The sequence below is a fragment of the Macaca nemestrina genome, chromosome 7 (assembly GCF_043159975.1).
Source record: "Macaca nemestrina isolate mMacNem1 chromosome 7, mMacNem.hap1, whole genome shotgun sequence".
Lineage (NCBI taxonomy): Eukaryota > Metazoa > Chordata > Mammalia > Primates > Cercopithecidae > Macaca > Macaca nemestrina.
Genome location: NC_092131.1, coordinates 149,295,241 through 149,307,072, shown reverse-complemented (window position 1 = coordinate 149,307,072; position 11,832 = coordinate 149,295,241). Strand labels below are relative to the sequence as shown.

The window sequence follows — 11,832 nt, the reverse complement described above, 5'->3', positions numbered from 1 at the left end:
TATGGCAAGATGGCCCCTCTCAACTAGAGACAAGCTTATCTTGCTAGTAACCCAGGGTAAAGAGTGTTACATGAGATTTTTAGATTGAGGTCCAGAGGGCTTAGGAGGAGAAGTTGGCCAGGCCAGGGTGCTCCCCTGAGTCGTACCCTTGGGCACTCTCCCTCCTTCCATCTAGCTAGTGCCTGCGTCAGGCCCGCCTAGAGAAGAGACAGATTGTGGTCTTCTTGTTTTCTGCAGCCCCCTCATAATTCCTGGTGGTTCCTCTCTCTGAGTGGACAGTCTCTACTTTTCTTTCCTTTTCCCCTACCTGTTTCTCTCCATCTTCCTGCTTGCTAGCTGGTATTAGGGAACTTCCAGCTACTTCCTGAGAGTCTAGGGACTTTGTGCTGTTGGTTTGCCACCCACCAGAATTTACGGGAATATGTAGCTAGCTCTCTGTTCCTCTTGTCTCACTGCCTCATTTGGGGCTAAGTTAGCAAATTGACAGCTGTCCAGAAAAGACACTGGAGATTTTATTCTTCAAGTCAAAGGAATGTTAAACAATCAGAACCCTCAGCTCTGTCTCAGGACACTAAGGGTTGATTGCTTAGACTGAAAGAGTTTTCCTCATGCCTTAAGCAGACCACTCCTGGCTCTGGGACAATTGGGCTTGGAGTCAGAGGATCGGAGTGTCTGTCTTGGCTCTGCCATTTACTAGCTTGGAACAGCCGATTAGCCTATTAAAGCCTCGGTTTTCCTCATATGTAAAATGGGACGGATAACAACAACCCAACAAAATTTTTATGTATAAAGAAAACAAGTAGATGAAAAGGCTTTAGCACGGTAGAAACAGAAGACATAATTATTATGGGCCATTGCCAGCTCCCTCAATCATCTTCATGCTTAAAGGGTGAATTTCAGTCAGATTACTTCCAGTCCACATTTCTTGGATGCGGAAGTTCTCTCCTCGCTCCAGGAATTCTGATGGAATCCATAGGGTCATCTATTATGTTCAGCAGGAATGTGAAAATCTGACCACGGCCACATACGTGCTTCTTACCTCTGCTGGCTGTGCCCTAAGCCAAGGCTCATATGGGGGGCCGGCCATGGGAGCCTGCTTGGAAGTGTGAACATGGCATTCTCTTGGGCTTGCAGGGTCTCTGCAATGGGGGCTGCAGAATGTGGGGCTGGAGTGGATGGACAGACTGTTAGCATAACGAGTTCAGAGAGACGTTGTGGGTAGTGACAATACCACTGTGAGTCTGGATTTAGTTGCTGTAGGTCTTGAGTCCCACCAGCTGCCATTGAGAAACTACTAGGCAGGGCTCTGAAAAGTTTTTATTAATGAATTTGTCCAATGACTGAAGAGCTGCAGGTCATGCTATTCAAAGTGTATTGCTCCAAACTGGTAAAAGCCTAGCTGTCATGGGCAGAGAATCCAGTCAGACCTCTTCTCTCTTCTATGACATCACCTCACTCTTTCCTTCTTATCCTCTCCACTCAGGCCATCATCCTCTCGAACTCTCCCTCTCTAATGACTGCAGCTGCTCGGGGCACCTCGGGGGAGGACATAGGAAGTAGTCTTCTTTGCTGCCAAATCCAACCTCTGGGTTATTTATTATTTCAGAAGATACCTTGCTATTTAAGCACTAAGACTCATGTTTTCCCTTTTCCTTAAGGAACAAATTCCATCATAGTCAAGGCCACACAATTAGGTGTACAGAAGCAGAGCCAACGCCTGATAAGACAGACCTTCATTTAGCGAGAGTTCTGACAGCCACCAGTGATTGCTTCTGCAGGAGCCAGTGCAGCAGTCAGATTTGTCTCTCTCCCTTTCCCTTCCTTCCTCCCTCCCTCCTTCCCTCCCTCCTCCCCTCCCTTTCCTCCCTCTCTCTATTTCTGTCTCTCCCTCCCTCCATCCCTCCCTCTGTCTTTTTGCCTATAGCAGACATCTCTTTTAAGCATTGGAGACAGTATTTTTGGAAAAGTCTAAACAAATAGCAAGAGAGGATGTCCTTTTTCATTCTGTAAACATAAAATGATTTAAATAAGGGTCTTTTAAAAAGATGAAATGATAAAATAGTACAAGGTTATCCATTATATTACATCTTAAACTGTGCTCAGGGAAAACTACTAGAACATTTGGAGAGGAAGTCACACTTTTCCTCCATAATATTAAGTACAATCTTCAGAATACATGGGTTATTCGTCTTTTTTTTTTTTCTTCATTTTTTTTTTTCCCCTCAAGAGTGTTAGAGAGCTTACAGCATGGCTAAAGCAGCAAAGAACTCACTGGCTTCCTCTCCCAGGGGGCTGTTTCTAGACCCCACCTTGACCTCTACATGATTTCCATGGCTGCTCTGAGGCCTTAATGACTGGTCATCCAGGAAAGGGTCAATCAAGTCTCATGCTGTTGTGGGGGTAAAAGGACAAGCTGGGAAGCCATTTGTATCATTTTACAGAGAAAAGGGTTAAAGATGGCAAAGTATGAGGGCTTTTTAAAGACAGCTCCAGGGAACATTAGGACATTAGGGCATATAAGTATCTGGCCTGGCCAATGACTTGAAACCTCACTAGATACCATTCCTTGTCTCACGACAAAGCCCCTTCTGCAAGCACCCTGTTTAAAGTCATTATCCTGGGCCTTGTATTTTTCATCCACCCTTGCTCTTTGTGTCACCCTATTCCTATATTTATGCAGCTCCTGACATTTTCTTAGCTTTCCTTTGCATTTCTGTACCAGTCGATGGATACAGCTTCCCTGGTTTTGACCTTTGGCCCTGCTAGAACTGGGCTTGTCCTCTGGGTCCACTCTTGCTGGCGGTTCTAATCACAAGTGGGTCCAAGATTCTCTTAGCTCTGTCCAGCCTGCCCTGATTTCCCCAACAGGCAGGCTGAGCAGTATTGCCTCCTTCTACTTTGTGTGTATGTGTGTGTGTGTGTGTTTGTGTGTGGTGACAGGTGACCTGCTCTTCATGGGGTATTTCCACAGTGAACAACATTAGACTGGGTGACTGCTCTTCCATATTCCAGTCCACCTTCTATTTGTGTTGTGTTTAAGTCATAGAGGCCAGTGAAATTTAGGAATGTGTAACTTCTAGCTCTGCCAGCATCATTTTGTCTGGCCATAGTTGCTAGGTGAGATCTAGTCTCCGACATCAAACCCAACCCAAATCACAGTCTCCTTGAATTTTGTGCCTTCCTCCTAGGGTTTCTGCAAGGGGCTCTTGATTAATCAGCGAGGTGTTTGTAAAGCTGAGATCTCTCATTGCAGACGTGACGAGCCATAATTCCTAATAACGGAGCTACCTTTCTCCAGTTGTCTCAGCCTGAGTGAAGGGGCTCTGTTGTGATTTATTGCCTTGCTGCAAAACCTTTGATAAGTGGCCACCAAATGGCTCCTCATTACTCAAAACTGCTCCAATTCTTTACACTAAAGTCCTACCCAAACCTCACACAAGCCACTTGTGTTCTGGAGGAAATGAATCAGGGATCTTCTCACTAAACTATTTTGGCATAAAAAAATATCATAAATGAGAGAGGAGAAAATCTTGTTTGCTAAAGGGCTGCTGGGTGAACTGCCTCTTGGCCTTTCGATAGCATCTTTGAAATGGAAATGGCCAGCTGCCTGACCTTCTGTTCAGTGACCCTTTTTGTAGAAAGTCAAATTGCAGCCGCCTCACAGCAGCAATTCACCTATGGACACAAACAGGATTTCCATTTTTTTCTAACCTTTTTTTTTCCTGATGCATTTGTTACCAGGAACATTTTTTTACTCGTTACATAAAAGACATCATGCTTAGAAAAAGAGACCCTTTACATCAAAAGGATTGTAACTCATAATGATTTCAAAATACTAGGGAGGTGTCTGTCTTTAATTCTGCTCTCCATCCTATTTTAAAAATGTATTGTAATGTGAAAAGGCCTGAGAAAAGATGATATTCTTGAACAGAGTTTGGGGTTGTTAATGTTCCTACTCTCTTCTTGTGGTTGAGGGGAAAAAAATCTTGATTGTATTAAGAAGGGGGAAATAATCCCCACCTTACTGTGAACAAAAAGTGAAAAAGAAAGGCAAGTTCTGTTTATATGATTATGGTGAATCCCAGTTAATACATAAATACCTTTATGTTCTCTCTGTGGAGCAATTCTAAATTGGAATGAGGAGTCTGTTCTAAAATGGAATTAAAACCTGGCTATACGGCCCTTTTGGACCCTGTTGAAGCCTTTGGCACCCCTCTCCACCCCCACCATCCTCCTGCTGGTCCCTCTTCCTTCTCTTTCTGCTCTGATCGGGCGAGGCAGAACAACTTACTGAAGGTTGAGCATCAACACATTGTTTGGCTTGGAGAGTGCTCAGGATGAGACATATTGTTTGGCTTGGAGAGAGCCCTATGGACTCTGCTAGGTGTCCAGTGCTGCTCTACTTCTGATGCTGCTGCTTTGCTGGGACTGCAGGGCCAGTGTGGAGAGAGAGGCCTGCCTCCCACCCCATAGCTCACACCCCACATGTGGTGCCTGTTCTTCAAGGGATGGATGGGATTGGGCAGAGGCTCACTCAGTGGCAAAGGGAAAATGACTCTTTCCTTGCCAAAGAAACTAGAGACATGGCTCATTAAGTTTTCATGGTACCAGATATTGAGATTCTGATTCACAGAATAACCCTGCAAGGCTGCATGCAGAGAGTGAAAGGGGCAGATTCTGGGGATGGACAATCTTAAATGTGGATCCTGGCTTGGCCATTTCCTAGTAAGCTGTATGACTGTGGATACATTATTTAATGTCTTGAAGCCTCCTTGTCGTTATCAGTAAACTGAAGGCTAATACTGTCTCCTGGGGCTGACGTGAAGATGAGATGAAATGATGTATGGGAAATTGCTCAGCCCAGAGCTTGGTGCATAGTCAGCACTCAGCGAACATTTCTTCCTTCTCCTTCCCACTTCACAGGTGAGGAAATGAAGGAAATGGCCAGATTGGGATTTGATCCAAGCCTTTCTTTTCTTTTCTTTTTTTTTCAAACTCCAAATTCATGGTCTCACAGGTTCTCCCTGTGTAAATGGGGATCCAATGATGTTAGTTATTCCTTATGAAATTTTCATCAAGACTTTAGTTTCAAATAAATGTCTTCTGATTTGTTACTCACTGAAATCGCACAAATAATGATTACAAACATGCAGACAAAAGGAAAAAGTGAAAAAATTCCATTTGATCACCTGCTTCTTGTGGGAACCATTTCTCTACCCTACTGAGTTCACACCCTATCAAAAATGAATTAAAAAAACCCTGGAACAAATTAAAGAACACTGAAAAACATTCCTTCTTCTGTACTAATCCTTAAACCTATCACTTTAATCCAACACTTGATCATTTACAAATAGCAATATGCTAGTTCGATATCTAGTCTTATTGAATTCAAACCTGTTTTCCTGAGTCACAATCAAAGCATATGTGATCATTTAATTCTTTTACTAATAACATATCATAAGCATTTTTTTACATTGCTGTCTAGGCCTCATAATTTTAATTTTCATGGCTATAAAATGTCACATTCATTTTATATTATCAAACTTACCCATTTTGGCCTTAAATTTGTGTAGACAATGTAAACCTAAGGAGAAGGTTGAGAACACTTGTGTGGTGTGAACGCTCCAATTTGCCTTTAGTCATAACTTAAATAAGAGTATATAAGTAATCCAGTGTCCCATGTAGGGGGCTAAAGAAACAAAGAATGTGAAGTCTGTACAAAACACAAACTAGAGCAGCAAGTTTAAGCTTTGGGAGGCCCCAGTTAATCTTTTCCTTTGCTCTTATTTTTTATTCAGCTTCTTTTTTTAGCTAACTCCAGGCAGAATAGCAATAAAGACTCCTTGCCTACTGTGGTTCATCAGAAGTATCTCGTGTCACAAGTTCTGTTTTCATCCTGATAGCCAGTTATCAAAGGGGCTCAAATACATTGGGCTGTTCCTGATAGAGATCTGAACTTCTAGAGGCCTCTCTGAACTAAATCTATGACCCTCGTGTGCCAGGGCCATTGTTACTTGTGGAACACAATCTTTCTGATCCTATGTGAGGGAGCATGTTCCTTGCAGAAAGCAGGTAGGAGTCAAACCTTTTGTGTGCTCTTGCCCTCCATGAAAATCAAATCCTTGTGGCTACTTGAGCTTCTAAACCTCAGGCTTCATGAAGACAAATCCCTTGATGAAAGTGAATTCTTATGCAGATCTTTGGAAAGTATCTTTAGAAAGTTGGAAAAAGTTTTCAAATTCCTACAAATATGATTTAATTTTCAAAACTTTATATTTCACTTGCACAGTCAAGTCCTTTGTCCAGTCCTTGAACTAACTAAAGTCTGAATTTTTACCAACTTTCTCTTTGGCCTTATGCCTGACAGTAGGTACTGTGTGTTTGTTAAATGAGTGTATGTTTGTTGAACGAATAAATGAAACCCGAAGTCTGAACACAGGTTAAACTCATGGATTTGCTAATAACTCTTCCATTTACTCTCCATGAGTGATTGTCAATTTAAATAATTTTGAAAAATGTAAATGCTAAAAAGTTTTGGGAGTGTATAGATTTAGGTCCTTGTTTTGCAACTAACTCCCATTGTAAACTTGGACAAGTCATTTCACTTCTAAGGGCCTCAACTTTTGCATCAGTAAAAGGAGGCCAGCAAAGTGTTAGTGGGCAGGGTGATTATCTAGGTGTCCTTTCTCTGAGGCTAGCACCTTGTCTTTTTAGCTTGCTGCATCCCAGTATATCTCCACATGGCCAGAGAGCAGCATTCTCTTACACCTAGCCTTCTATGATTCTAGGACCAATTACTTTGCATCCAGACTCTGTGCAAAAGTAGCAAGAACAAGTGTTCTCAGTGTAGGCATTTGGGTAGATGTCAGTACTGCCGTAGGTTTTATGTGTTCAAACTGGGCTCAGAAGATCTGCTGGAATTATCTTCTCTTGGTGATCTCAGGGAGGGGGCCTTTTGGGAGTATACGTCAGTTCAAGCATTGGTTAAATACGTCAGCATGACTGATTTTGGGCTTCATTATTTCATCCTTAGTTTGCGTTCTTGCTATTGTATGTTTAGCTGACTATTTAACACTTTTACTTGGATCTACAGATTTCCCCCCACAGAAAAACAAAACAAAACAAAACAAAACAGTACAAAACAAAACAAAACAAAAAGTATGTGGTCTTCTTTGGTATTTATTGTCTTAACGAATGCTACCACTATTCACCCAGAAGGCTAAGCCAAAACTCCAGGAGTCATCCTTGACCTTACCCTGAATTCATCACCAAGTCCTCCTCAGTGTAGCCTTTTATATATTTCTGATTTCCCTCTGCTTCTCTCAGGCTCCAAAGCTGCCTCGCTAGTCTGAGTCACCATGACTTTTTCCCTAAGCACTATAGTAGCTTCCCAGCTGGTCCTCTCATCTCCACCCTTGTCCTCACTGGTCACTGATACATTTTTGCCATAGGAGATTCAGTGGACGTGTCTTCCAGATTGGAAATTAATCACATCTCCCATCCTGCTTGATCCTTTGTGTGGTCAACCATGGCATTTTGGACAACGACCATAATTCCTAACATCTTCTAAAAGCCGTAAGTGGTGTGGCCCTTGCCTGTCAACCCTTTGAGCTCCATGCTCGGTCCTCACGGATCTTCTCTTATGTGGCATCTTTTCTCCTTGAGGAGAGAGAGCACTCCCATCTTTGCCCATGTCTCAGCCCAAGTTGTCTCTCTTCAGGGAAGCCTTGCCTGATTCCCCTCAATCTAAATATGTCCCCACGACCTAAGCTTTCTGGTACATGGGCTTTCTGAAGAACAGAAGAAGAAGAAACTGAGACTTAGAGGATTTAGTTAACGTGTCCAAAGTTAAATAGCTAATAAACAGTGACACTGAGATCCAAGGTCCCAAGACCAATAATGATAAATTCAGGATTCAGAACTGTATTTGATTCTAAACTCTCTGCTGCTGACTACTGTGCCAGAGATGGGAAATAGGTTTTTACCTCACATAGTAATTTTGATGAGCAGTGCTGTCTATAGTGACATGATGAAAAGGATTTCTGAGGTTGCATCCTTGCTCAGTGGAAAAGCATACCATGTTCAATTAGTGATGCCTGTCACAGGTGAGGAATAGGAGAAGGAAGGTAGACCAGGCAGGTAATTGCCCCATGCAAATGCTATAATGCACAATGTTATAGTCCTCATTTGACTTAAGAAAAAATCAAGAACAGAACCTCCTTGTAGGTCAGAAGGGTGAGGAGCAGAACCCAGGACCCCTTAAGAAGGGATAGAGAGCATGATCATTGGGCTCTTGAAGGATGCCATGTCAAGCAGTTGTGAAAATCACTCCCCATATTTTTTTTTTTTTTTTGAGACGGAGTCTTGCTCTATCCCCCAGGCTGGAGTGCAATGGCTCAATCTAGGCTCACTGCAACTTCTGACTCCCGGGTTCAAGCGACTCTCCTGCATCAGCCTCCTGAGTAGCTCCCAGCTAATTTTTGCATTTTTTTAGTAGAGACGGGGTTTCACCATGTTGGCCAGGGCGGTCACAAACTCCTGACCTCAGGTGATCCGCCAGCCTTGGCCTCCCAAAGTGCTGGGATTACAGGCATGAGCCACTGCACCTGGCCTCCCCATCTCTTTATAGGCCTCTTTACCTCCCTGCTATGAAGAAAGCTTTGATTGACATGTCACTGTGTGCTCTTGTGGCAAGAAGCCAGGACTGGCAGAAGCAGATGGTAGAGATAGGAGTTCACTCCAAACTTTCTCAAGTTCACACCCTCATGATGCCTTTTAACATAGCGTATTGGAAAACTCAACTTACTTTCTGCAAAAAGATTCCAGGAAGGTGTGAAGGTGGAGGGTGGTATGGGGTGAGCATTTTTCTCTCACATGTCAGGATCAGATGTCCGGCTTCTAGCCATGTTCTGAAGTACGCTTGGCTAACATCTCTTTGAAGATCTGGGGTTTGTCTTATACACTGCTGAAGCTGCTCTGTAGTACCCAACACAGGGCTTCACCCATTAGTTCATGATGGTTGAATCCATTTTACTGTGGAAGGTCCCAACTTTCCCAAGGCAAAAGGCATTGCCTTATTCTTCATCTAATGAGTTCTTTTCTGTGTCCTTGTCTGGGCACATGGTCTGGAACTGGGTTATTGGCTGAAGGTTTAAGCAGCTTTCTTGCTACAGCAATGTAGAGTTTACTTTCCTCTTGGGCAGGAGACTACACCAGGCTTATACAAGCATACCAGCTTACCTCAGCTCTCAGAAGGTGCATGCAATTGGATTTATGTCCCTTCCTGTGGTCCTTGTCTCCTGATTTTCACAAGAAAGGGATAGAGGCTGTAGCATTTCAGCATTCTGGTGTATGGTTCTGGATTCTGGGTTTCTAGTTGAGGATTATAGCTGGTGAGTGTTTGAATTCTTGCCTGTGACTCTTTAAATCCCTTCTGCTTCCACAATGGCATGCTTACTTCTAGTCAATATCCAGGGCAGAGATTTTGATTCCACTCCAAATCTGTTTCTCCCTTAGTTTTCCTTTCTTAGTATTATCAGGTCAAAAATCTGTTTTTCCTTCAAATTTCCATCAACGTCGAGTCCATCAACAAACCTGTCAGTTCTACCTTCAAAACATTCTCCAATTCTGCTCCTGTCTCCCCTACCTCAACCACTACTATCTCAATGCTGGCTTCCTTTATTTCCTAACTAGACCAACGTAGCTTCCTCACTTATTTCTCTACTTCTACCTTCAGCTGTCTCTATTTCACTTTCATACAGCTTCCAGAATGATCTTTATTAAAAAATACTTAATTTTGCCTTTCTGCGCTACCCACAGAGGGGTCCATTCGGCGTTGTTCTGGATTCCTGTCATAACTTAAAGGGAAACTTTCACAATGTCTGGAGCCCTTGATGCCCTGCAAATGAAGGAGGAGGATGTCCTTAAGTTCCTTGCAGCCGGAACCTACTTAGGTGGAACCAATCTTGACTTCCAGATGGAACAGTACATCTGTAAGAGGAAAAGTGATGGCATCCACACCATAAATCTGAAGAGGACTCAGGAGAAGCTTCTGCTGGCAGCTCGTGCCATTGTTGCCATTGAAAACCCTGCTGATGTCAGTGTCATATCCTCTAGGAATACCGGCCAGAGGGCCATGATGAAGTTTGTTGCTGCCACAGGAGCCACTCCAATTGCTGGCTGCTTCATTCCTGGAACCTTCACTAACCAGATCTAGGCAGCCTTCTGGGAGCCACGGGTTCACCAGCCTGTCATGGAGGCATCTTATGTTAACCTACCTATCATTGCTCTGTGCCATCCTTGCAACAATGGAGCTCACTCAGTGGGTTTGATACGGTGGATGCTGGCTTGGGAAGTTCTGCGCATGCGTGGCACCATTTCCTGTGAACACCCGTGGGAGGTCATGCCTAATCTCTACTTCTACAGAGATCCTGAAGAGATTGAAAAAGAAGAGCAGGCTGCTGCTGAAAAGGCTGTGACCAAGGAGGAATTTCAGGGTGAATGAACTGCTCTAGCTCCTAAGTTCACTGCTACTCAGCCTAAGGTTGCAGGCTGGTCTGAAGGAGTGCAGGCACCCTCTGTGCCTATTCAGCAGTTCCCTACTAAAGACTGGAGCACTCAGTCTGCCACGGAAGACTGGTCTGCAGCTTCCACTGCTCAGGCCACTGAGTGGGTAGGAGCAACCTCTGAATGGTCTTAAGCTGTTTTTGCACGGGCTCTTAAGCAACATGGAAATAAGGTTGGTGGAAAATAAATATCAATTTCCAAACAAAAATACTTAATTTTTAGAGAAGTTTTAGGCTCACAGCAAAATTGAGTTAAAGATACTGAAATTTTTCCATTTTACACCCATCTTACTTCCCATGCACAGCCTCTACCATTACAAACCTCTTTCACCAGAGCGGTACATTTGTTACAATTGCTTAACCTACACTGATGCATTATAATTACCCAAAGTCTATAATTTAAATTAGAGCTCACTCTTGGTGTTGAACGTTCTCTGGGTTTTGGCAAATGTATAATGTCATGTGTCCACCATTATAGTATCATACAGAATTGTTTCACTGCCCTACAAATCTTTTGTGCCCTGCCTACTCATCTCTCCCTCCCCACAGTCCCTGGCAACCACTGATCTTATTACTGTTATCATAGTTTTGTCTTTTACAGAGTGTCATGTGGTTGGAATCATACAGCATGTAGCCTTTTCAGGTGGGCTTCTTTCTTTTAGTAATACGCAATTAAGTTTCTTCCACGTCTTTTTTCTGGCTTGATAGCTCATTTCTTTTTAGTGCTGAGTAATATTCCATCTATTGTCTAAATGTACCACAGTTTATTTATTCATTTACCTACTGAAAGACATCTTGGTTGCTTCCACATTTTGGCAATTATGAATAAAGCTGCTATAAACATATGTGTGCAGGTTTTTGTGTGAACACAGTTTTTCAACTCCTTTGAGTAAATCCTAAGGAATATTATCACTGGATCATATAATAAGAATGTGTTTAGTTTTCTAAAAAACTGCAAAACTGTCTTCCAAAGTGGTCATACCATTTTGCATTCCCACTAGCAATGAATGAGAGTTTCTGATAGTTAAAAGATACAGAATGATCTTTTAAAAATGTAATACTAATGACTCAGAAATAAAGAGATCATAAAATACTATTATAAACAATAATACACCAACAAATTAGATAACTAGGAGAAATAGATACGTTCTTAGAAACATACAACTGATCACAACTGAATCAAGAAGAAACAGAAAATCTAATCAGACCAGTGACAAATAAGGAGATTTACTCAGCAATGAAAAACTTTTTAACAAAGAAAAACCAG

General features: G+C 42.7%; 1 pseudogene; it reads left to right on the top strand.

Annotated features, from left to right (window-relative positions):
- The first annotated feature begins 9,823 nt into the window (after positions 1 to 9,823).
- LOC105490072 (small ribosomal subunit protein uS2B-like) lies at positions 9,824 to 11,337 on the top strand (annotated as a pseudogene).
- The last annotated feature ends 495 nt before the right edge of the window (positions 11,338 to 11,832 follow it).